Below are 25,706 nucleotides of genomic sequence, written 5' to 3'. Positions count from 1 at the left end.
AACCTTTGAAACTGAAAAGCAAAGGGAAAGACTTAAGAAAACAGAACAAAAAATCTAAGAACTGTGGGATAATAACTGTGGGATACAACGTATGTGTAATGAGAATATCAGAAACAAAAGAGAGAAAGAAACAGAGGATATATGTGTAGAAATAATGATTGAGAATAGCCCAAGATTAATGCCAGACACCAAACCACAGATCCAGGAACGCTCAGAGAACACTAAGCAGGATAATGGCAAACAAACGAACACACAAACATAAAAGCCTATACTTAAGCATACGATTTTCAAACTGAAAAATTTCAAATGCAAAGAGAATTATCTGGAAGATACTAGCAGGGAAAAGCACCTTGTTTATAGAGAAGCAAGGCTAAGAATTATACTGAATTTTTCTTTAGAAACCAGGCAAGCAAGAAAACAGCAGGGTGAAATATTTAAAGCATTGCAAGAAAAAAATCATCAAAGTAGATAAAGACTTTCTCAGACAAACAAAAATTGATCATATTTGTCTTCAATAGACTTGCTTTGCAAGAAATGTTAAAAGTTCTTCAAGCCTGGTGCAGTGGTGTATACCTGTATTCCCAACAATTTAGAAGGCTGAGGCAGGGAGGATCATTTGAGCCCAGGAATTTGAGTCCAGTCCGAGCAAGAACAGAGCCCTAGACCCCATTTCAAGAAAAAGAAGAGGAGGAGGAGGAGATGATTAACTTAAGCCAGTTCCGATAATGCTGCACCCCACTTCGTCCTCCATCTCCCAAGCATTTACAGGTGTAGCTGACTCTTTAGTAATCAAATTATTTGTTCATGGTCACTTCCTCTTTTCTCTCTGTCCCTCCTCACATGCACACACAAATATACTTTTTTTTTTTTTCCCCTCAGTTGATGTTAGTTTCTTGAGGGCGGGAATAAAATTTCGATTTAATTAGGGTCCAGGCACGGTGGCTCACACCTGTAATCTCAGCACTTTGGGAGGCTGAGGCAGGTGGATCACCTGAGGTCAGGAGTTCAAGACCAGCCTGACCAACATGGAGAAACCCCCTCTCTACTAAAAATACAAAATTAACTGGGCATGGTGGCACAAGCCTGTAATCCTAGCTCTTCGGGAGGCTGAGGCAGGAGAATTGCTTGAACCTGGGAGGCGGAGGTTGTGGTGAGCCAATATTGTGCCATTGCACTCTAGCCTGGGCAACAAGAGTGAGACTCTGTCTCAAAAAAAATTCCATTTAATTGTATCCAAGTAAGTTCTGTGATACTTTGCAGGGCATGTTAATAATGTCTGTTTGACAGAGGCAGGTAGATTGAACCTATCGTTAGCCCTATCTTCTTCCCAGTTGTGTAAGTAGGTACAATCAGACATGTTTATATTTGTGACCATAACAAAAATTGAAATAATAGTGAACATAAACAACTTTTCTTTGTGTGGTAATTTGCAATTTGCTCTTTCTTCCTGAAAAGTTTTTTCCCAACCTCTTTCTACATATGACAGGTCTTACTCATCTTTCAGATCTCTCTGAAATGCTACTTCCAGTTTAGTATTTTCTGATTTTCCTGTCACCTTTATCTCAATGGTTTATAGGCCTTCCAAGCCTGGCTGGGCATCTTAGTAATTCAGGAAGATGTTTTAGAATACAGATTCCTGTACCCAGCCCCAGATATACAGAATCAGGAATGCTTAGGTACAAATCATTGAGTCCGATTCACATGCAAGCAAAACTAGTTTGGTGCACTATTTTTTGGAAAAAATAACGTGTCTGAGCCTTTTAGTGTTTTCTGTTTACCAGAGCATGCAGGGGGAAGGAACTAATTCTCTTCTCATACCCCCAGAACATATATACTGTTAACTGTAACATACTCTTGCAAGTTATCCGGCCATATTATTATTATTATAGTTTTTTGAGACAGGGTCTCTGTCTGTTGCCCAGGCTGGAGTGAGTAGTGCAATCGTGGCTCACTGCAGCCTTGACATCCCAGGCTCAAGCTACCATCCCACCTCAGCCTTTGGAGTAGCTGGCATGCACCACCACACCTAGCTAATTTTTTTGAAAAAATCCTGTAGAGATGGGGTCTCCCTGCATTGCCAGGCTGGTGTCAAACTGGGCTCAAGAGATCCTCCCACCTTAGCCTCCCAAAGTGCTAGTGCTGCGATTACAGACTTAAGTCACTGCATGAGGCATCTCCCACTGTGTCATCCCTTCACAGGACTTCGTTCTTGGGAGGGAAGATATTTAATTCACCTCTGTATCTCAAGTTGTGAGTACAATTTTTTGCTTTACTCTTTTTATTAAAATGTACAAAAAAACCCCACTCAAACTCTTTAAATAAAGAGGTAGGCTGTGTTATCAGGACCATGGAATGCAGAGGAGTGAAGAATTTTGGTTTCTGAAAGGAAGGCAAGCAGGAGCTAGACACTGCTCAGAACAGAGGCAGCCACTCTGCCGCCTTCCTCTTTCCACATGGTCTCCTGGTCTCGTTCCTCTGTTTTCTCACACATGTGCTGCTTTTGCTCCTGTAGCTTTTTCTGCTTGCACAGAGTGGAAGATGGCCATCTGACCTCTTTTGGCTTCATAGTTCTCAGTTGAAGCGAGTCTCCACAGATTGTCCAGTATTTCTCTGTCTCAGTTCCAAATTTCTGGGAGACAAAATCAGATTGTCTCATCTTGGGTCAAGGGTCCACAACTGGTCCAATCGAGCCATGTTTAGGGGCAAAAGTCATGCCTCAGATAGGATGCTCTTAACACCAAGTAATAAAATATAACATTAAAGATATGTAAAAAATGGTAAAATTGGCTAAGCATGGTGACTCATGCCTGTAATCCCAGCACTTTGGGAGGCCGAGGCAGGTGGATCATGAAGTCAGGAGTTCAAGACCAGCCTGGCCAAGATGGTGAAACCCCGTCTCTACTAAAAATGCAAAAGTTAGCTGGACACGGTGGCGGCTGCCTGTAATCCCAGCTACTCAGGAGGCTAAGGCAGGAGAATCGCTTGAATCTGGGAGGTGGAGTTGCAGTGAGCTGAGATCACGCCACTGCACTCCAGCCTGGGTGACACAGCGAGACTCCATCTCAAAAAAAAAAAAAAAAAAAAAAAGAGGTAAAATATATAGTCTGACTCAGTAGAGGGTCTCAGTAAGGTGCTAGAGGGAGGCAGTTCCAGGAATGGTCTCCATCGACTAAAGTGCTGACATCAGCACCTTTTATGGCTACAAGATGACTACAGCAGCTCCAGACATCACCTTCTCATATAACAAAGTCCAAATGTAGTCATTAAGGCTTTGTGGGTGCCTTAAAAGAAATATTCTCCAGAATTTCTCTCCCAGCAGAGTTCCCTGTGGGATCATTGGCTAGGATCACATTTATGTACAGGCTGTAGCTGGAGGAGTCACGGTCCTGGAAAGAGGGTTTCTGGCATTCCCTCCCTCCCACCGATACTGGGATGAAGGATCCGTCAGCAAGTTATTAGTGAGAAATTGCTGATGCCACAAATGTGGTCCCTACACATTGTGCTATGGCTGGGGGCCGTGGAGGTGGAGGTGGTCAGAATTCTCAGAGAAGGATGAGCGTGGCCTGAAAGGGCCCACCGTGGGCGGTTCTACTGGATTTAACACATGTGCAATAAAGGGACAAACCAAAGAATGCATGTCTATTGCATTCACTGCCTTGCGGTCCTACCGTGATCAAAAGCCAAACACAGAGGCAAACTCGTTTTCCATCATCACCCATGATGTCTGCAGCAATCCACGTCTCTAACAAAAAAAAGCCAAGGGAAACAAGGCAAGAAACATGAGGGTTCCAGGCTGTCAAAAGGAAGTTTTCAACAACCTCACACAGTACAGTCAGGAAAGAAAACAGCCGTGGGAGAAGGAGATGGAAAAAGAAAAAAGTGACGAAGCAAGGCCAGCGTGTGGCGGGGAGCAGAAGACCGCAGGGAGAATCAGACGCAGTGGGAAGCGCTGAGCCGAGGGGGTGAGGCGAGGAAAACTTCTTAAATCAAGCTGAGTGCAGGAAGGGACTGGCTGGAAGATAGGAGGGACAAGGTGTGGGGAGGAGATAGCCGAGATTAATGAGCTCAGGCGACGCCAGGCGGGCTCCCGCCGGCCAGGCCGTGACATGACATCACGGGCCCGGACGGCGCCCCTCTCTTTCGAGGTCAGTTATTTATTTATTTTGTAACGGAACCTAACAAATTCTAAAACCAGATAAATCCAATTACCCGTGTTTTGCCTTCAGGGAGTGCGAAAGATTAATGGTGGTATTTTGGCAGTAGCATAAAAAGAAATAGGAGGTAATAACAAGAAGGGCTCGTAAAGCGCCGGGAGAGCTGGCTGCAGCTCTCTCCCATGGGCCGCGGCTGTCCTGGGGCCATGTGTGCACCCTGGCTTCGGAGGCAGTGGGCTGGGCCCAGAGAGACCCCGTCCTTCTCCAGGGGGACTGAGATCCAAGACAGGACCCAGAGCACCCAGTGCCTTTTTAACTGACGCACCTTTTCACACGCTCTTTTGCCCTCTCCCACAAACCACAACAACTTTTAGTTTTAGTGTTTAGAGTGAATGTTCTCTCCACTTTACAGATGAGGAGCCTGAGGAAGGGAGAGGGCCTCGAACTCACTTCTCCTGATGCTGTCTGTGGTCTCGTGTGCTTTCCTGTGCTGCTATTAGGATAACCTCTTAGGGAGGGATTTGCCTAGACACAGTAGTGCAGCCGGTGCTGCTTACTACACTCCTTGGGCCAGGTTGCCTCTGCTCTACTGGAATAGTGAAGCTGCGTGAGGAGGTCGGATGCAGTCCCTTTGCATGAGTCTCCTTTTGTATTTGTAGTTTTGTCCTGTGAAGTGTCACTGCGGTAGACTCCCAGGTCTTTGCAGCGTAGCTTTTGGCATATGAAATGTTTCTTCCAAAATGCCTTGCTTGATATTCACACATTCTGCTTTTTAAGAAATGTAATTATTTTTATTGAGATATAATTCACATATCGTAAAATCCACCCTTTAAAAATGTACAATTCAGTGGGTTTTAGTATATTCATAAAGTTGTGCAATCATCACCACTATCTAATTCTAGAATATTTTCATCCCCACTAATAGAAACCCCAAACCCATTAGCGGCCACTCCCCATTTCCCCCTTCCATCTAGCCCCTGGCAAGCTCCAAATACTTTCTGTCTCAATGAATTTGCTTATGCTAGACATTTTATATATGTGGACCCACACAATACACATGCTCTGCTTTTAACTTGTCTTTTATTTATCCATTCTTTCATTTACTCACTTCCTGTCTCATTCTTTCTACAAATGTTTTTGGAGCTCCTGTCCTGGTTCAGGCGTTTTTTAGGCACTGTGGGTGGGGATGAACAGCATGGCCTCTATCTTTAAAAAGCTTGTAATTCCGAGGTGAGGCGACTGAAGCAAGCAATTCAACACATCACGGTACTTGCTGAGATCCACTGGAAAGGGGCACGTGTATCATCAAGCTCTACCTGATTCCGATGGTCTGTTCCAGAATTTCTCCATCCCCAGGCCCAGCCCTGACACCAGAGAGGCTTTGGGAGCTGCAGCCAATCGCCCTGGCACTCAGCAGTGCTTTCTGTGATTCTAGCTCAGCTCTAACGTTGGTTCCTAATTCCTGAGAACAGATTCCACTTAGCCCTCTCCTTCTAACCTCTGAGACCAGTAGTTCCCAGACTCCAGCCTGGGTCGGGGTCACTGGAGGGGTTGTTAAAACAGCCTGCTGGGCCTCAACCCAGTTTCCAACTCAGTAGGTCTGGGTGGATGTCTGCAAATGTGAATTTCTCACATATTTCCCGGTGATACTGATGCTACTTGTCCAAGGACCCCTCTCTGAGAGCCACCGTCTTAGAACATGCCTTTCCCTTGTTGGTCTCTGTCCTGGTAGGCTGCCTAGTAAATTAATTTCCCTGAAGCTGAGGCCCTGCCTTTCTCTTGCTAGTCTCTTTTCAAGGACCTAAGCCTTGTGATTAAATCCAGGTTCAAGGCTAAAGGCCCGACTCATCATCTGTCTACTTATACTCTCAAATGTTGCCTGTTTCTGGGTTTGATGGTCTTCTAAGGTGCCAGTGAATGTACTGAATCTTGCCACATCTCATGTTTCGTGTTTCTGTCTATTGTGTTTTACCATTATCCACAGTTAGCTCCTAGGCTTACTTCAGCCTGAATTTTCCAAGCATAATTAATTGAGTCATACACAGGTGTCCACAGATAAGACAACAGTCAGTCCAAGATGTCATTGTCATGCTTCCTAATCCCAGCTTTCCTATTTCATAAGGTGGCTATAGTGACAAAAGTCACAATATTTTTTTTCAACCCTGGTGCTTCATGTTGGCAAGTGTAAGTTGAGAAAAAGAATGTGAAATAGACACCTCGATAGCCTTTGTAATTTAAATGTCCTCTGGTAAGATTGGTGGTGATTGGGGAATCATAACAAAGAATGTCGAGGTTCTTAAGAATTTAAGCAAGATGAAACATTTCAGTTAAACCGACTAGAAAAAATTATTGGATTATTGGAGAGATCATAAAGTGTGATAAACTGGCTTAAAGAAAATCAAAGACCCCTGCTTTTGATACACTCATTTTTACTTTTAAAAAGGAATGTTTCCCAGACAGTAAAGTGCACACACTGTATTATTCCAATTTTATGAAGCTTAAGAACAGGACAAAACAAATTAATCATGATGGAAGTCAGTACAGGTGCTCAGGAGGCACAGGGAAGCTTGAGGGGCAATACCTAGAAATGGACATGAGAAAAACTGGCAGCAGGATGGGAATGTTCTGTATTTTGATCTGGATGTTGTCAACCAAGGGTAGATGTGTAGAAAAATCACTGAGCTGCAGTCTTAAGATCAGTGCCCTTTATATGCACTTAACTTTATGAATGTTATTCCTCAATAAACATAGTGCTAGAAAAAAGGGATACAAAAACAGTTTAAAACGTGAATGTTAAAAATCGCATTATAAAGGTAAAAATCGTATTTTATTCATTTAATTAAATTAGTAAATTAAAGATTACATTGTGCTTTTACCTTATTGTGAGATAATTTCCAAGACCCGTGACACAGAACTGAGTCTAATCATAAAATAGGAAAACATATTAAAACAATTTTTTAAAAGTGGCCACTCCACACAAGCATGGAGGTAGACAAGTGGATGAGTTTCTTCCAAAAATCATGGAGCACCACAGATTAAAAGCTTGTTTTCTGTATAAAGACTCAGTGGATCTAGTCTCATTTCTTTCATTTCAGGGCAGAAGTACAGGAGTTCGAAGTGATCTGAGTAGGCCCTCCAATTACATTAATCACCACCACAGCAGAAAACCCAGCCCAGAGAGGCAGAGACGGATAAGCAAGCCATTGTGCTGCTTCCTGTTAAGGAAATCAGAGCCTGCCAGGTACAGTAGTGAGCCCTTCATGTAGACTCCAGGGAAGGGTGACCTTGGCCAATCTAGTTCCAGGTACCATGGCAACCAGAAAACCTACAGCTTCTAGACTTAGAATTTCTTTAGAGGGAATGAGGTACCTCAGAACACTGTTAATTTTCTTCTTTCCCCAATTCCCAGGAAGAAGCGTCTGTCTCCCAGCTCCATTAATTGCTGGGCCAATGTTCGCTCTGTCTGGGATCTCTTCAGGGCCTGAAATAATCCCTTTTATAGCATAGAGAGGAAGTAGCAAGTCAGGCTGAGCAGAAAAACATGCTAACTACTCCAGAGTGAGCCAGAGCATCTATTCCTGATGCCCGGCCTTCAACTTTAATCAATAGATATTAATTAACATAGAGAACAATAACTGTCTTATTAAATCAGCAGGGATAAAAACAGGCCACAGCTACTACTGAATGCTAATTGTCACTTGATGACTCCACAGAGTTTCTAGGGTGAGCAGGCAAGTTACAATACGGTGTTTCCAATACAAGCCGTGATGTTAAATCCTCGTTATGGTGTCTTAATAATCAATCGGACTAGAGCGTACGGTATTTGTCTAATTAACTCCACATCGACACTCAGGAGCCAGCCTTGCTGGCCACAGATGATGGATTAGTTATGGTAGCTTGGGCTTGATTACTGGAAGGGGTGCATTCTCTATGCTCTGGGGGACTCATCAACAGGGGCCAGGGTCTGCAAAACAACCTCTGGGACCTGATGTGAAGCTCCTTTCGTATTTTACAATAGAATAAGAAGGGGAAGACTAATGCTGCCTTAGTGAAAGTTTAATTTCCTACTTATTAGAAGCATCTAATCTGTCGTCTATCTTGTTAAGCACCCCATGCTGCTGCCGACTGCAGTGAGATCCTCAGGCCCTCTGTCAAGGGAGGAGGCAGGTTGAGGGTAGCCTTGACTCTTCTGTTTCTACTTTGCCCACCCAAACACCCCTACAAAGTCTTAGATGGTCTTCTATGACTTTCTCTTTACTTAAACACTCACATAGCATATTTCCTCTTCTCTAACAGTGACTTATACCTCTTTATTCTACACCACTTTCCTTCAGCCCCCAAAGGTCTAAGTGTACTACTTACTCTGTGCAAGTTTTCGTATCCTCATGGTGCATCTTCTTTTATTCTGCTTTCTTTCCAGGTTTACTGTCTGGGATATTCAGATTGTGTGTTCAAGCTTAGGAACTGTGAATTTCACTTACCTGTCTCCATCTTGACAACTCTACACGGGAATTCAGTGATGTCCGTGCCTGTCTAGAGTGCCAGTGCATCCACAGTAAAAGGCTTGCCACTGACTCTGTTTTTCATGTTTCACATTGATATAGCTTGGCTAGGCCATGGAAACCCAGAGTCATGGAGAGAAGGGGCAGTCATGGGTGGGGAGAGTCAGCATAAATGCCTGACAAGAGGGTGTCTCTCTTGGTGTGATGAGAGTGTCAAGCTGACTTTTAATTAGTGTTGTATTTCCAAGGAGTATAAAGAGGCTTATAAGGATACCTATCTATGTTACCATCAGTTAGAAATGGGTAAAACTACACCCTATACTACAATCAAAAAGTAATAGCAGATGGATCTGAGATCTGAATATTAATATAAATATGAAACTTCTGATAGCATCAGAAAAATAAAGAATTTTACCCATACATGCACACGTACTTACGTAATTATGGAAGCTGTGAAACGTTTTGTAATTAAGAGGAAAAACCCAAAAGCAATAAAGGAAAAGACTGATATATTGATAGATTGGCCTAATTAAATATGAAAGATCTCTGTAGAAAAGATAAGCAGGAGACTGGGAAAACATGATTAGCAATATTTACAGCATTAATATCTAGATTATATAAAGAACAGTCACATATCACTACCAAAAAAAGATAAATTACCCAATAGAAAGTAGACAAAAAATATGAATGAGCAATTACTTGAAATAAAATAGTGAATAAATATGTGGGAAAATGCTGAACCTTAATCAGGGAAATACAAATTAAAGCACTAAATACAAATTACCTCTCAAAAATGAATAAAAACAGTTTGTGTCACTGAGGACTCTAGGGAAAGGTGACTCTTAAACACTGCGGGTGAGATTATAAATGTGTGAGTCTTTTGGAGATGATGATTTTCCATGTCTATACAAATAGAAAGTTGAATGCTGATTGACTTTTGGTCCCAGGCTCTGCAAGGGGGAATTTAGAAAAACTCTTGGGAGGGACTTCTGATGGTCCAACCCCAGAAGGCGTGGTGACTGGGCAAGCCTGTGGAAACTGCCTAAATGGCTGCACAGGCTGAGGTCTTGCCAGCCTTTCCAGGTCATGCCTTGCAGTTGTTGTGAGAATGAGGTATCATAGCACATGTGGATGCCAGAAATGTGCACGTCTCACTGGGAGGTAAAAAGCAGATTGTGTAACAGTACGTCTGATATATTTATCACCCAGATAGATGTGTATACACATTCACATATATAATGTTGAAAATGGGGAGATAGGGTCTGGTAGTTTACACACAAGCAAGAAACAGGGCCTTGGAAGAGGTGAATGAGAATGAGGCAGCAAGGTAAAGGTGGAATACACATGTTCTGTATACTTCTCTATTATTAGAAGGTCATAGATGTTGAGGTAATGTAATTTTAAACTTTTTATTAGAAGGAAAAGGAAAATAGGGGTGATAACATAAAGAGAAGAACAAAGCTCTTGCATAGGCCACACGGTTGTCGGACCTGGAGGGCAATGTGATTGGTTATGTAACTTACAGCATTTGTCTCATAGAGCAAATCAGCTGCAGGGAGCAGCGTAAGGAGCTCTCACAGGAAGACCACACAGACCTTGAGAGGCAAACAAAAGACCTTGTGTTGGGTAATGGCCTATGGAATTCTGCTGCAACACTTTCGTAGCCAGCTCCTCAGGGCTCTGCTTTCACACTGCCTGGAGGATCCCCACCCCATCTCCCCACTGTGTTCGTGACTCAGTGGCTGCTCTGGGTTGGTACAGGAATCAGCCAAGCCACAGGCAGTTTGACATCCTGGTCTTGCAAGGTGCCCTATTGCGGGCTGGTGGGACTGAGGTCGGGTAAAGAGCCTGCCTTCCGGCACAGCAGTTCACTCTCTGCTGGGACTCTGGTTTCTCAGTCTGCTTTCCATTTCAAGGATTAAGGACAAAGGGATAAAGACATCATGGCCATAACTACAACGCAGTTTAATTTCTGGTTATTTTTCCATATACAGAAGCAAGCCATTGGATAGCACGTTTAAATCTAAACGATTCCATAAACATTATATTGGAACAGAAAATGTATGGTCACAAGAGAGTAACCATACTACTAGGTCGTGTAATTAGATGTGCAAACTTAGTGGCATGTAAATGTTACCAAGTTCAGAATGGATCAAACGATACTGACTTGTACTGGGAAGGCACTAAGCATTGTGGAGGTGTTGAAGAGTTTCAGTCGTGGATCGGGAGCAGAGCGCCACAAGGCAGTTCTCTTTGTCTGTGGAGGGAGAGGAACAGACACTTCTTCTGGGACTTCTCCATTTGCGGCAGGGAATGGGTGCCAGCACCTTGCCAGGGGTGTCCCTCTTACCTCCTCGAAGCAGAGACAATTGGGAACTTGTTTCTCGAGAGCAGTGAGATGGATTATATGGCCTCTGGCTTTTTGAGACAATCAAGTTGTCCTTCACACTCCAAGTGGATGTAATTAACTGCACTGATAGGATGTTATGCCAATAGCAACACAGAAAACACCGGAAAATGAGTCGAAAGGATGCCTAGTGAGTTGCAGCGGAGGCAGAGAGGGGAGGAGTCCGTCGAGAGTGCTAGGTGGCCCACCTTCTCTTGTGGAGCTGAGAGAAAGGACTTTGGTCCCATGACTTTCTAAAGCAGACGTGGATTTTTACTAGCTCCAAAAAGAGAAAAAGAATAAGGGTGTGTGCCCTTTGGTTCCCTCTTGGAATTGTGGGTTATTTCAGAAGGAGCCATGGTCAGAAAAGGGGCCGCCCTCGAAGCTGAGAGCTTTTGATTCTAGTTCCAAGGCAGGGTGGGTTGAGCTGTGCAACCTTCGGAGGCCCAGGGCACCACACTGGACTGAGAGTTGACCTTGTGAAATGAGGAGGGGTCAGATGGCCTCAGCGCGTCTTTCTGCTCTAACGGTCTCTGGCTTTACACAATAGTCATTCAGAGAAAGACGCAAAGGGGGAATGTGAAGTGAATCAAATTGCTTTCGATGACAGAATATTAGTCATTTTGTTTCCCAATAACTCATAATCAGAAGTGATATTTGTAAGCAAATTGTACCAATGTTTACTAACGGATCATAATTTTAAGTAATTAAATACTAGTTAATTGATTTCCTGAATATTAAATTTAACTTTCCAGTAATTGTCCTCCATTAATGGATCCGCTCTTAGAAGTGTTTTTACCATAATAAGTCATTAAGATTTCCTGAATAATTTCTCTCCAAATCATTGATTTTAAGTTACTTTGCCAGCACAAATGCATAAAATCTCATAATGTTGCCATGTATCAATTTCAATCAATGCAGTTATGACAATCTGTGATTCGTTTATGTCTTACTTTTAAATAATAAAAGAAAGGACAGAAAAAATGGGAGATTATGGTAATATGTAGAATATTTGCCAGGTCGTGTATCACATTCTCCAGGTTTTCTCTCTAGGCAACTCCTACTCTACTAATGCCTCTCCTAAAGGATTATTCTAATGGTAAATTAAGATTATAAATACGAAAGCATCAAATAGTCCCTGACATATATTTGATATGTGGTGAAAAGTTGCCTGTTAATTTGCTCATTTGTTTTCAAAGTCTCTATGGAAGATCTGGCATGGATTTTATCCTACAGGAAGCCACTGAGAGGTCTGAGCAAAGTCATGATGTATTAACCAGTCATTCCAGCAGCAGCATATGGGAGATGGAGCGATGTGGGCTGAGATGAGAGTCAAAGACAAAAACAAAAAGCAACCCCAGTTAGGACGGTATTCCAAATAGTTGACACAAGAGATAATAAACTTGAGACTTGTTAGTGTGCATAAGTAAAATAGGATTGTGTTGAAAGCTGTCATAGGGGTTGTCTTGGTGATATTTTTCTAATCCATTTTAGAGTTTTTCTTTCATTTCATTTATAAGTATATAAATTGCAGGCTTCCAAATGTTTATTTAGCTGGTTGTATAAAGTGCTTCATAAAGATATGCTTTTTTATAATAATGGCATTGATGTTGGTGTTGATGATGAAGTTAATTATTAATTGTGCTTCCCAACCTCATAACCAAGAGGTGGAAAGGGGTTTATTGTATCCTGGTGATTTGTATATTGAGTTATATATTGGTCCTAATGTAGCAGTTTCATAATCATTGAAAACTATCTTGGTCACCTATTGAATTTGCAACATACTATACTATATAAATATTTCTGTCATAATATTTTATCACAGTTTCAAGCTTTATGAAAGATAAGGTCAAAATTTCAATATTATATCTGAGAGCTTTGCAGTCTTAGCTATTTATTTGTCTTTTCTTTTTTTTATTGGAGTCTTGAAGGACTTCATTTCTTTTACGTGTCAGAAAGAGTCCACGTTATTCCATGACTTTCTGTATGGGATGCTGAAGATTCCAAGTGTTCTAATGATCCTCAGAGCTTAATACCCAGAATCTCACTGATGCTTCTCAATTAGTTCCGAATTTTCAAGCTGATTAACCTCTACCTCCTCTATTTCCTATGTCCTGAAGAGGAACAAAGGGATAACTCACCTGATACCTCCAGCTCTGTGCATTCTGCATCTAAGCTCCTGTGTGACCCTGGGTGACAGCAAAGAGTGCTCCAACTCTTGGAATTACCTGCTTCGCAAGTCTAATAATATTAGAGTTCTTTATATTTAAATAAATAAACAGAGCTATAACTACAAACTTTATCATTTTTAGACTAAATGGAGAAAGGGGAGCACTTTCTGTGAAGTCGTTAAGTCATATTGCACCGTTTGGGTGGCCTTGTGCTAAAGAGGCTATGGAGTGTGAAGACAGAGGAGAAGGGTCCCCTCACAGTGCATGTGGTGCCAAGGCTCCTGGTACATCGTGTGACTGGAGAGTCACTTGGCTTGCTGTCTTTGCTGTCAGATGGCGCTCACTGGTCTCTGTGTTTGACTTTCTTTTGCATAACATGTCAATCCACTTACTCTTAGGAGAGTTCCCGAAACAATCAGGCAAACTCTCCTCGGGATGTCTTGATGAATGCGTGAAAAGCCGGGGCATTCTGCCAAGTGTGCTTTGATTAGGAGGTAATAGATTCCAACTTCCTTCTGTCGTGTCTCTTTCTGCACCATGGAATGATTGTTTGCAGGGTCATTCTGGGTTCACAGCATTAGTGACTCATCTACTGGTTATTTGGCAGTTCAAGAAGCTAGGACATATATCTGTTGCTCAAATGACTGATTTCCAGCTGTTGAGATATCAAAATTCTCTTGAAATTCTTCGCAAAGTTGACCCTGCACATTATTTATGGCGGTGGTTGAGAGTGAGGGAGAAAATGGATAATGTTTACATGCAGACTTTTGCAAGGACTAGTAGAAGAGAATTGGGATGAATTGTAGGATTTCTGGAGTCAGAAGATGTGGGTTGCTGTTGCAGCTTTCATATCCAGATGTATGATCTTGGATAGTTGCTTAACATTCTTGCTTTTAATCTCTGCATCTTATAAATTAGAGATTTGTGCTAAATGATCTCCATCATTCTTTTCTTACATTCCAACATCTTTCTAGTTTCCTCCAAATTAGCTGGGGTCTTTGTTCACTTTCTGCTATTCTCTGGCTCCTGTCATGCAGCCACAATGGTTCTGAGGGTTTGTATGAAGATCCTGGATGATAGAATATATTGCGGAAACAGCAATTGAGTTGCAACTGGAAAGACTTGGGCTCTCTCTTAGGCTCCATGATCATGAAAATGAGCTTTATCTTCTATGTGTGTGCATGTATTTATATTTAAACCTAGCATAAAAATAATACCCAATTCCTACTTCATGGAAATACTTGTAAGAAGAAACCATGTGATGAAGAGATCATCTGTCACTCACATAATAGGAGGCACTGCCCTCTAGACATGCTTGAGGAGAGTGAGGGAAGGATTCAGACAGGAAGGAAGAGAGTGACGTCATCCCTACCGCACCTGGGATGCGGTTCGGGGTTATGCGCCATTCGCATCCTCCCTATGTGAAGATTTTGGAATTTCCAAGTTTTATTCTGTAATATCCCTGCATTCAGCTCTGCCTCTGGCGGTATGAAATTCTGAGACTCTTGGCCGTGTAATTAACTTCACATCTGAAAAGTCACTGCTCTGTGGAACTGCAGGTCTCTGCCGTTGCTTCAGGCTGCTCTGGGGCCAGGCCTGCCCCTGTGGGGGCATAATGGCCTGTGAATATGTGCTGAGCCCCGCCCCGCCCCCCAGCACTGCTGTGCCACTGCCAGTCCCAAGGCCTGCAGACTCCATTCAGGAATGCGGCTGAGATTTACCTTTGTCCTGTGGCTGCTTTAATTGCAGTGAAAAGAGCTTATTGAAAGCAGTGCTCAGAGGAGGAGCGCCTTCTGTACCAGGATTTCACAAGCAGGAATGGTTTCTATTTTCAGTACCGACTCTCTCGATGGAAATCTCTTTCTCCCTTGCTCACTCCTTGTCTACTGAATAAAAATTCTCCACACAGTGATGGTTAAAAACATCAATTAACTCTAAAACAATTATTATTTTTTGAAATGCCATTTTATAAATGTAATAACACGACACAATAATCCAGGGTTATTTAACAGAGCATTTACCCTGAAAACAGTCATTACTCTTTAAATGCAGGAGATTCTAGAAGCCTCTTAACATTACATGGCAAGTGAGGCAGAAGCAATATTGTCAGAAATGCCACATCCGCTGCATATATTAGCAAGAAGAGGCCGGTGGCTGCCCTGCCCACTGGCTGCCATTTTCTTGGCATTTCTTGGGCCCCAAAGCTTTCTGTTCAGAGTGACATCGGCCGACACTGATGTGACAGGCTGGTAGTTGAGATAAATGCCCTGTGAAGCATTTCCTCCTGTGTTGTCACCCTCCTTCTCCGCAAGGGACTGAAGCCTGGTCAGTTGGGAGGCTCTTCTTGCAGGTTCTGTTTAGCAAAGTGCAGGTGGCAGCCGTAGAAGGGCTGGTGATCTCACCCGGCCTCGAGGCTCCCGTTGGGTTGGGGTGGCCGCCGTCTTCCAGGCAGCTGCGGCACGCAGGATGCAGAAGCATTCCAGCCTCACACGTCTCTCTCCTGAGAAACGCCTATGAAATGGTCTCTCAGAATGTTCGCACAACCTGAACACCACTTCTATTTTTGGACCCAAAGAACACATCCAAGTATTTTGACCTACATGAAATTTCCGTTACGCTCAGCCCTTGAGGTCTGGGGCTCCATCTGGAATTATTAACATACCATTAGACTGGTTATTTTTTTTTAAGTGTAGATGTGTGAGAAGTGGAAAAATGTCCCACTCGGTGTAGACCGCCCTGCAGGAGACTGTTCACTTGGGCGGCCAAGGGAGACGTTGCCGGCAGCTCTGCCGTGTGGGCGGTGGGTTCCTGCACTGATGCATCTGTCTCTGAGGCACCCTTGCCCTTCTGAGGAGGAGCAACGGCACAGCGACCCCCAAGCGACGTTCTTCCGGGGGCTGCCAGGGTCGGGGAACCTGCGATTCCGGTGCAGGGAGCTGCTCTGATGGGGATTCCTCAAGCTGGTACCCACAGTCCACTGCAAGCCTGAATCCTGCAGGTTTGAAAGCTGAGCATCCTTACCTGTGACCACCCTGGTTGGGATTCCACAAGCTGGTGCCCACAGTCCACTGCAAGCCTGAATCCTGCAGGTTTGAAGGCTGAGCATCCTTACCTGTGACCACCCTGGTTTGGATTCCTCAAGCTGGTGCCCACAGTCCACTGCAAGCCTGAATCCTGCAGGTTTGAAAGCTGAGCATCCTTACCTGTGACCACCCTGGTTGGGATTCCACAAGCTGGTGCCCACAGTCCACTGCAAGCCTGAATCCTGCAGGTTTGAAGGCTGAGCATCCTTACCTGTGACCACCCTGGTTTGGATTCCTCAAGCTGGTGCCCACAGTCCACTGCAAGCCTGAATCCTGCAGGTTTGAAGGCTGAGCATCCTTACCTGTGACCACCAAATGCAATGTTTAGAAAGCCTAAGTAGACTCCTGTCTGAAGCTCCTTTATCATCACTTATTAACATGAAAGTGCAAAGGCAGGGCAATTTTATGGCATGTACAAATCAATACGCTGTGTCTTTCTAACCAAGCAGCACCTTATCTTTGTGTTTACAATAAATAAGACGAAACTGTCTGGTGAGAACTGGTGGAGCTGTGGTCAATCCGGGGGTGGTGACCACACTGTTCTCAAAGTCTCCTAGACTCCTTAGGTCACTTAGCCTGAATTGCACAAGGGAGTGCCTGTGGAAGTATCTAGAAGGCTAGTGGGAAAACCCAGGGAGAGTGCTTAGAAGCTTAGACTTTTCAAGTAAGCACAAAACTTGGAATTCATATACACTGGGTTTTTCTGTTTGGGAAAATAATGTGTTTATAGGGACCCAGAGAAATTGAGAGACTGCTCAAAGTTAAACAGCTAATTAATTGTAGGGGGAATCTAAATGCGGGGGCTTCTGACTTCAAGATTGTGTGTGTACCTATGTGTGCACGTGTGTGTGTACGTGTGTGTGCACGTGTGTGTGTACCTATGTGTGCACGTGTGTGTGCACGTGTGTGTATGTGTGTGTGTCCGTGTGTGAGAGAGAGACCTTATGTTTCTTTGGGGAGGGAACTAATGTCTCTCACTTTTCTTCCTGTAACATCATTTGTCACACTCCTGTCAGTCTTCCGGTTATCAGTCGGGCCGTATTTGATGGACAGGAGTTTGTGCTGTTGCTGAAAGTCCTCTCGCTTGTGCTCCTGTGTTTTTTGTCTCCTAGAGGTATAACATGACTATTGGTGATGGTGACCATTAACTTCTTTTTAGAAATCGCTGACTACCAATGATTTCAGGGAGCAAAGTTACCAAACAGCTCTGGGACACAACATGTTTTGCAACTCATTTAGTCATTTTTTTTTTTTTCATTGACTCATTCAACATCTCTCAGCCCTGCCATGGGTCAGCAGATTTGCCAGCTGTGAGATAACTGAGGCACATAAAACCCGGCCTCTGCGTGCACGGATGTCACAGTTCAGTGGGGAAGGCGACCGTGTAAACTCCTAACTGGACCACAGTGTGCTGGTGCTGTAACAGAGCAACGTGCAGCAAGCATTTGGAGCATCGATGAGCAAACGGTTTATTCTACTGGACTTAGAGAGCGGACAGGGAAAAGGTCGTTTGGACAGATCATGTTGATGGAGTCACATTTACATGAAGTTGGATTTCTTTTTCTTTTCCTTTTTTTTTTTTTGAAACAGAGTTTCACTCGTGACAAAGACAGTGCAGTGGCGTGGTCTCAGCTCACTGTGACCTCCATCTCCCAGGTTCAAGAGATTCTCCTGCCTTAGCCTCCTGAGTAGCTGAGAGGACAGGGGCACGCCACCACGCCCAGCTAATTTTTGTATTTTTAGTAGAGGTGGGGTTTCACCATGTTGGCCAGGATGGTCTCGATCTCTTGACCTTGTGATCCACCAGCCTCGGGCTCCCAAAGTGCTGGGATTATAGGCATAAGCCAATTTCTTGAAGCAGGCAAAGGACAAATGGAGGAGGAAAAGCATTCCTGGAAAAGGTAACAGCATAAGGAAATGCATACAGGCATAGGCCCCCATGGAAAGACCAGGGAACGTAAAACAGCTTTTACTGTTAGAGTATTAGGAGGATGGATTGAGAAAATGTGTAGGGTTCATATTGCAAAAGGAGCTGCGGCCCCCTGTTGGGAGTCAGTGACGTAGATAGAAAACAATTTTTGAAGTAAAAATGGATGGCAATTCCTACGATATATTAGAGGGGTGTGAATTGTAGGCAGGAAAATCTGGTTAGTAGGAGACTCTGGGCAGATTTTCATGGTCAGAACAGGGGATGATTGTCAGATCCAGGAAGCCGACATATTTGCTTTATCAGGTAGAGAATTGTCGATATTTTTGTTGCCTAAATAAACATGGATGTCTTTCACCATATGCATTCTGCATTTGCTTCAATCCCCACTACTCTCTATTGCATGAAACCCAACCAGCCTCACTCTGGTTGCTACAGGGATTTGGGTTTCAACCAAGGAAACACTGGTGGGGATACAGAGGCCAGCAACCTTTGCCAGCCCAAAGGTGTTTATAAAAGAGGCAGCTTGCTCCTTTCTGGAAATATCTACTTCCATTTTCAGCTTCTCCTGAGATTTTTCCAGCTCTGTAACAAAGGCCCTGCCCTCTTTTCCTTTCCTGTGCACTCTCTGACCTTTTCAATGGTATTAGGAGAAGAGTACAGTGTGTGTTCCTCAAGGGCAGGGATTAACTAGCTGCTTCCGTGAAGCAATTCTGAACGGTAAATGACCCTCATGGAATAATATTCATTTCCCCTGTTATTGGGGTGCCTACACAACATAAAATTAATATTACCAAAAAGACCTGACTCCCCCAGCACAGAGATCCCTGAGAAAACTACACACTGAGGGAGGCTTTTCTAGAAAGGGCAGTTCTTAGGGAAGCAAGGGCCCCCCAGGGCTGACTGTTCATAGGCCCTAAAGATAAAACAAAATGGCTTTATTTAAAGATTTATTTAAGATGTTTTAAAAATTGAGTAGAACATACATTTTTAATACTGATTGATATTATTGTAAAGCATTCTAATGAGAACCTGCCCCACGGGTCCTTGACTGCTACACAGACAGAATATTCCTTTGCATTTCTACGATGAGTCATGTTTTAGCCATGGATTAATGTATTGATGAAAGGTGCCCCCGTTCTAGTAGGGGCAGAGGGAAAGCGAGTGTCGGAAGGCAGCAAAGAGAAGAAAGAAGAGAACCATGGTGTATAAAAGTCACGTTTTAGGCTGCATTTCAAAAAACCCTTCCAAAGTAGAGAGGCTTCATGCTCACATTCTGAAACATTCCTTGTAGTTTAGAAAATCTGTGCATTTGAGGAGCGGTTGAAGACTATGAATGCTAAGACATGCATCATTAATTAAATTATAGTTCCCATTTATTGAACATTGGCTATATACCAGGCAGTGACTTCCGCTTTTACACATATTAGTTCATTTAATTCTCAAAACAACAATGCTATTATTCTATTATTCCCATTATACGGAGGCGTAGAAGCATTTGATAACTTATCTAAGCTTATATTGGAAGACAGTGCTGGAACTAGGATTTATGGAAGGGCAATTTGGCCCGCGGGCTCACTTTTTTTATGTGACTAGATTATCCTGACGCTCTTGGGCGTTCCTCAAGTGAAATTGGTCTCCTAACTTTGCGTCATGAAGTTCAATATGTCCTATGTATTTTCAGCCTTCCATCTTTGGGAACTATCTACCTAGCATGGTGGTGAAATGTGGGCTCTGGAGTCAACACTGCTTTCCAGGCTGGGTGTGGTGGCTTATGCCTGTAATCCCAGCACTTTGGGAGGCCGAGGCAGGCAAATCATCTGAGATCAGGAGTTCGAGACCATCCTGGCCAACGTGGTGAAACCCTGTCTGTACCAAAAATACAAAAAATTAGCCGGGCGTGGTGGCAGGCACCTGTAGTCCCAGCTACTCGGGAGGCTGAGGCAGGAGAATTGCTTGAATCTGGGAGGTGGAGATTGCAGTGAGCTGAGATCGTGCCACCGCACTCCAGCCTGGGAAACAAGAGTGAAACTCGGTCAAAAAAAAAAAAAAAAAAAAAAAGAACTGCTTTCTAGTCCCAGCTCTGTCCCTTGATCTGTGAGACAGACACTGGGCAAGTTCTGTAACATAGCTGAGCCTCAGGAATTATAAAATGGGTACGTAATTGTCAGCACCTCCACGGTAGTGTTGTGTAAACTGAAGGAGATGGTCCATTTGGACTTCATAGTGTTTAGCACTACGGTGAAATAAATGCATGTCCAAGAAGTAGCTGAAGTTCTTAAGGGATCCTGGTGTCACTGAGCATGTACATGGGTTCTGAATGCACCTGCAACTCTGTGGGGTCTCTGAAACATTTTGTTTTGTTGTTGAACATTTGGGCAAGCTCAGTGTTAGTTTTAGGTCCAGAGAATAATCCCAATTCAAACAAACTTGCTACCTCTGAAGCAGGTTCATTAGGCAGGTTTTTCCACACACAGCTCTAATTACCACCACTCAGACTGCCCAGGGGAGTGGGCTGCTAACTAGGTCAGGATCTGAGGAGCCCGGCCAGCAGCCTCCTGGGTGTCTCCTCCTAAGTGCACGGCCATCTGCAGGCTTCTGCGATATTTCTTGTTTTTGAATTTATAGAACCATTAGCCTGGAATCTAAACAAAACACCTAGTCTTAATAGCTTAGTCAGTAGGTGGTTCACCAACAATTTCAAAAACTAGAAGCAATAGTCAGTTCCCAGAGGAGTAGCAGTTGTTGTTTGGAAATAATTCTCCAAATTGCATTTATTTCACAGCAGTCTGAGGTCACAAATTCAAGAGCAATGAGAACTCTATGCAATTAGACAACTCGATCAGAATAGATCTGTCAAGATGACATTCCATCTAAAGAATCAATTGAGATGGAGAAATAATTTAGCTGCTGCTGTTGTTATTTAGATTTTTTATTATTATTTTACAATTTGTTGGAGTGAGGAAGCTGAGCATGGATGAGTGCTGGGCAGCTCCTGGCATCTGTTGCTCGATTAGATAGAAATGCATTCTCCTCTGTGTGTTGTTTGTGCTGTATTAATGGTCAAATAGGTGAAAAATGTTTCCTGAATCAGTAGATTGACAACCAGTGAGCTCAAAAAAGGGTGTCCAAGATTTTTTCCAGCTGAATGTGAGTCCATGTCTTCTCCTCTCCCCTTCTCCCCTACACTTTAGGACCAATCTGTGTTTGGCAGCCCATGGCAAAACTTTCAAGACTCACCAGGCATCATTGATCCAGTTACCTAGGATTATATATTGACATTCAGGGGTTATAAGATAATATGTTTTCTTGAAGCCATATGGCTGATTTCTGATTTCAGGTAGAGGATACCATCTATCAAAGACAAATCTTTGAACTGCAATTTAACGCCAATTTCGTCAACCATTACCAGTGAAAACTACACACACGTGCACATGCAAACACTCACTTTTTCCCCTTAAATGACAGAGAGAGGAGGTAGAATAGCAGTGAGTGGAAAGGTTAGCGAGGAGCATTCCCAAATGTGTTTTCTGCTTTGTTGTTCTAGAGTTCCAGTATTTTAACTTTGGCTGGGAGAGTGATGATGGACTGATCCCTTCTTTCTCTCTTATTTTTCTATTTATTTATATATTTTTCTATTTATTTATTTATTTTTATAGAGATGAGTTCGCACTATGTTGCCCAGGCTGGTTTTGAACTCCTGAGCTCAAGCCATCCTCCCGCCTCAGCCTCCCAAAGTGCTAGGATCATAGGCATGTAGCACCACACCTGGCCTTTTATTCCTCTTTATAATGAATAATCATGATTTCTTTTAGGGAGAATTTTCATTTGTGCCAGGCACTGTGCCTGGTGCCAGAAACCCCTAAAGTTCTTGGAGCTGGAAGATGTAGTAGATCTCATTCAACTGGAGAGGACTGTGGCTTGAAGAAGCGAGGGACTTGCCCAAGGTCGCTCTGCTGTAGATTGCAAGTCTTATCTATGACCCAGGTCTGTTTCTTAGCCTGTTCCTCTCTTCACCACTGACATCGCCTTTTAAAAATGTCAGTTGATAGTGTAAACCAAAAAGTATCTGAGACAGGTCTCAATCAATTTAGAAGTTTATTTTGCCAGGGTTAAGGACATGCCCATGACACAGCCTCAGGAGGTCCTCACAACATGTGCCCAAGGTGGTCAGGCTACAGCTTGGTTTTATACATTTAGGGAGACATAAAACATCAATCAATACATTAAGGTATACATTGGTTCAGTCTGAAAATGCAGGACACCTGGAAGTAGGGACGTCTAGGTCATGGGGAGATTCAAAGATTTTCTGATTGACGGTTGACTGAGTTATTATCTAAAGAACAGGAATCAATACAAAGGAATGTCTGGGTTACAAGAAGAAGTTGTAGAGACGGAGGTTTTATCATGCAGATGAAGTCTTCAGGTAGCAGGCTGCAGAGACCAGGCTGTAAATGCTTCTTATCAGACTTAAAGAGTCTCTTCTGTCAGTCTTAAGGTCTCTGTTAATGCTGGTCAGCTGGGCCTGAGTTCCAACAGGGAGACGGGTATAATGAGGCACGTCCAACTCCCAATTCCCATCATGGCCTGAACTATTAGTAGTTTTTCAGGTTAACTTTGGAATGGCCTTGAATGAGAGAAGGGTTCCATTCAGAAAGTTGGGGACCTTAGAATTTTATTTTTGGTTTACAACAGTAATGTCAGGCTTCTCAGGGAATTTGATATATAAGAGAGAAATAATAACTACTCGGTGTAGTTACAGATCTCAGCCTGGTCTAGTTTATGGCATAAATATTATAAAACAGCCTCCTGTCCTTGGTCACATATGGGAAACCTTTAGCCTGTGAGGGTGGAGGAAAAGCTTCCCTTCTGCCCTCTTTGTAGGTTTGCGGAAATGACTGATTATAGACAGATTAATAGGAAAAAAATGCCATAGCAAATTTATCAACAGGTTATGGACACAGAAGTCCCATAACACGAGACTCAAAGAAGGACCAGATAGTTGAGGCTTCAACGGAGGAGAGGTAAGTGGTGGATGTAGGCAAGTATGAGGGGTAGGAAATGGTTTTCAGGGGAAATGAATGAGCCCAAGAAACAATTGCTTGGAAGAGAGTTCCTCTGGGCTCTGGGGAAGTGGTGCAAAGGTGAGGGGCAGAATTTCACTGCAAACAAAGATTGTCTTATTATGCAGATAAAGTCTCCCAGGTAATTTCTTGGAGTTGCCTTCATGAGAATAGATGAAAAGTCTATCTGGGTGTGGTGACAACTTCTAGTCTGCTGGATTCTTTCCTGGTTATTTGATGAGATTCCTAGGGAGCAAGTCTTGAGACTACTGTTTTTCTTGTGGAAAGAAGTTTCCTTAGTCAGATAAGGAAATTCAAGAGACAGCCCCTCCCTGGGCCAGGGGTGAGGGTAGAAGAGGTCAGAAAGTCCTGACTATGAGGCTGCTTCTAAAGTCTTTTTGTTAAAGCATGCAGATACACGAGACTTCTGGGTTGCCATTTTCTGAGCCCCAGAAGCCCAATAAAATATCAGAATTTCCTTCTGAATTCTTGTTTTTCTTCTCCCCCATCCCTGCTCAGATCGTCCGCATAGTTTTCTGGCCTGTGTCCTTTGGTTGGGGCAATGTGCACTGCAGGCCGCTCAGTAGCCAAGTCACAGAAATCACACCCCTGCACACCCGGCATGTGCCAGACACTATGCTGAGCATGTCACACTGGGTGTCTTACTCACAGAGGCCCTCAGGAAGTTTGTTATTTTTACTTCTTCCAAGCTAATTGCACTGTTAACTGTGCTCATTCCCAAGAGCCCTGACAACTTGAGCCCCATCCCCATTGGGATAACTACTTGTGTGAATTTTGAGTCAGCACCCTACAGCCATTCAGCCTCAGTTTGCAATGAAGAAAGTTGGGGACTCTCAGATCTCTAAGGGAAGGTCAGGAAAGTGCCAACCAGCTATAATCCATGAATTCCTGGACCCCGAGCTTTGATTTATTGACTATTTCCTCTGATCTGGCCTCCCACTTGATGGTTTTTCATCAGAAATTAACATTTAGAAGTATCTTCATGTACAGAACCTTTACATAAATTTACCTTAGAGTGGAGTAAAAAGGAATTACGTAATGCCCATGACACAAACATGGGGGTGGGGGGAAGTTCATCATCCTGCATCCTGTTGGTGGTTCTTGTTCCAAAAGGATTCAGTAGAGGATTTCCTTAAGTACCAAGATTCCCTTGTGAATTCCAAGTACAATTCAGTTTACATATATTTTTAAGGAACACATCTGTCATGTGTAAATCAAGATGCATTTGAATAATCTACTTGCCATGCCTGAAAACTGTCATTTCTTTTTTCTTTATGTCTCTTTGTCTTTTCTCTTTCACTACTACTGAGGATTCTACTGCTGTCACAGAGAAATAGAGAAAGGCAAGGTAAAAAGCTGAGGACGCACAGTGCCCATCACTGAGAAGCACAGTGCCTGGGGAAAATGGAGTGGCCAGTGTGACATGTTAGTGGGAAATCTGTACCCCAAATTTGTTGATCTTATTTTGAGCCACAGCTAATTGTACATCACACCCTGGCTCCATGTCATGATCTGTGTATATTTTGCAGAGAAATAAAGGAAGCAAACCTTGTATTGACAGTCTGTTACATGATGAGTGCAACACTGGGCTATTTATCTAATCTTTAGAAGAACTTGGTGAGACAGTTATTTTCCCATTGCATGCTTTAGAAAACTGAGGACTCACTCAATTATTTATTTATTTTAAAAGGACACTGTGTTGTTCTTTGGTGATTTATTATGGTGAGATTCTAATTATTTAGCTGGTGTTTATTTAGCTTGCCCTGATGTGAGGCACTATGCTGCATGCTGGGCCTAAGATAAGGCGCAAACACTGGAGATAGACTTTATTTATTTATTTATTTATTTATTTATTTATTTAGAGACGGAGTCCTGCTGTGTCACCCAGGCTGGAGTGCAGTGGCATGATCTCGGCTCCCTGCAACCTCCGCCTCCCTGGTTCAAGCGATTATCCTGCCTCAGCTTCCCAAGTAGCTAAGGCTACAGACGTGCACCACCTTGCCCAGCTAATTTTTGTATTTTTAGTAGAGATGGGGTTTCACTATATGTTGGCCAGGCTGGTCTCGAACTCCTGCCTGCCTTGGGATCCCAAAGTGCTGAGATTACAGGCATGAGTCACTGCACCCGGCCCTGGAGATAGACTTTAAATAATCACAAACTGAAGTGAGATGGCAAGGTCGCTAGTGGGTTGAACGGAGAGCTACCTAGAACTGCCTGTTGCCAATCTGAGAGGAGGATTTGGACTAGTTAAAAATGCCAGAGCAGGCTTCTCTGATTGTAGACATGAAGGAGCTGGAGTTAGTTTGGTTAGGGAGGGTTTCATAGAGAAGGAACCGAATGTGCAAATGTCACAGGGCAGGAAGGAGAAAAGCAAGCCAATGGAGCTGGAGGTCAGAGCA

General features: G+C 43.4%; 1 protein-coding gene and 1 long non-coding RNA gene across 7 annotated transcripts in view; one reads left to right on the top strand and one right to left on the bottom strand.

The window, feature by feature from the left end:
- The window catches only part of OPCML (opioid binding protein/cell adhesion molecule like), a 1,159,533-nt gene that overhangs the window by 631,655 nt on the left and 502,172 nt on the right, over positions 1-25,706 (top strand). The gene's annotated exons all lie outside the window — the stretch shown is intronic.
- Positions 1,639-25,706, bottom strand: part of LOC114672114 (uncharacterized) — a 30,695-nt gene continuing 6,627 nt past the window's right edge. For both annotated transcript variants that reach the window (XR_003722336.2, XR_013404443.1), the window contains exon 3: positions 1,639-22,850. This is a non-coding gene — a long non-coding RNA (uncharacterized LOC114672114). The remainder of the gene's footprint in view (positions 22,851-25,706) is intronic.

This window comes from Macaca mulatta, chromosome 14, assembly GCF_049350105.2.
Source record: "Macaca mulatta isolate MMU2019108-1 chromosome 14, T2T-MMU8v2.0, whole genome shotgun sequence".
Classification (NCBI taxonomy): Eukaryota; Metazoa; Chordata; class Mammalia; order Primates; family Cercopithecidae; genus Macaca; species Macaca mulatta.
This window is presented reverse-complemented; position numbering and strand designations above follow the sequence as displayed.